We start from the raw sequence: 1,571 nt of genomic DNA, 5'->3' as shown, positions 1-1,571 counted from the left end.
ATAACTTCATTAATTAAACATCATTACAATCCTGAGAGAGTAACACCTCCATAGACGGAGGAATAACTGTAAAAATTTATCATAATAAAAAGCTAACTTGGCTTCTCTAGCTAGAGTATGTGCCTACCATGTTACATTCCCTCATGACATGATAAAGAATGACGAAATCAGCTTGTTGTAGTAGCTGTTTCAGATCTGATATCAAGAAACCCAAATCATAATGATCGAGGGAATGAAATCAACTGCACCAAGTGATCTGATAAGGCATATTCTAACCCCTTAATCAGTGCCTGAAGTTTTGCATATCGTATAAAGACTGCATGACGTAAAAAATGTTGAAACCTCTAAGAAAAGTTCATTTATATTAACATCCCGAAAAACCCCCAAACTCCTGTTAAACTATTGGAGTTATCGAAAACACTATCATCATTAAATTTGACCATTCTACAGAGATCATACATATTTGTTGACCAATGTATCTTTTTATTAAATAATGGTCATGGATTCATGGGAGATGATGGCTTATGATGCGCTTGAAAAAATTGGCTATGAACAGATGGCAAGAATCCAAGTCTCACTTAGCGCAGTTCATTCTTCTAAATCATGTAACTACACACGTGTTAATTGTAGAACTAGAATATGGTGCTTCTGTGGAATTTAAGATCTGACCATGTATTTCTAACCACACAGTTTGAATTTTCACTACCTACGTGTTCGCACGCACGTGCAGGCTATAGTGAACGCGTGTGTGCACTCATATGCTCGGGTGAGCGTGTTGCAGAAACTGGAGACATGAAATTCCCTACCTACACTGGTCGGTGTGTATGGTAGTGGCAGCATTGTGTTTCTTGGCATGATCGTAATACTAGTCTAAATAGGTGCAGACGCTAATAATAGTGTTCGCATGGATGGTCATGTATTGTTGAACAAAGAAGTTGTGCTCAATCACTTTGTATGAAATTCTAAGGGTAGAAAATATTTTACGATTCATGCTCCATTTTACTAGTTTAGTTAAAACTTTTATGTATAGACAAAATATATGTTATTAAAAAATTAACGTAAAAAAGCGGCAGAGAGTATCTAAAACCCTAAAACCAGTTTTTGTTCTGATTTTGCATCCAAACTTGTCAGGTGACACCTCTATCAGTCCTGGCTCCGGCAACGCCGCTTTTGAGGCTTGCTTCCAGGTAACTATTCTAATCCAAACGCGCTCAAGAGTCCTCCATGGTGGTCGTGCTCGATGTTGCTCTTGATCAAGGTGGTTTTGATGCTTCTGGCTCATCTCTGACAGGCAATGTGGTTGTGCTCCAGCGTTGGATTCTTGACATGGGCTGTGGCGTAAGACGCGGTGGTGCATGTTGTAGCGGGAGTTGGTCGCTATGACGTAGATTGGTGTGTCGCGGGTTGCAGCCGATTGGGTTTGAACGACGATGTCTAGTACGACATGGTGTGTGGCGTTGATAAGTCGGGCCATGCTATCTTGTTGGAACATGGAGTTGTGGCTTCCTTGAAGGTTCTTGGGCTAGGCTTTCTATGTTGAGCTAATGGTGTTACTCTAAGCCCAACCACTA

Source organism: Fragaria vesca, linkage group LG2 (genome assembly GCF_000184155.1).
Source record: "Fragaria vesca subsp. vesca linkage group LG2, FraVesHawaii_1.0, whole genome shotgun sequence".
Taxonomy (NCBI): Eukaryota; Viridiplantae; Streptophyta; class Magnoliopsida; order Rosales; family Rosaceae; genus Fragaria; species Fragaria vesca.
This window is presented reverse-complemented; position numbering follows the sequence as displayed.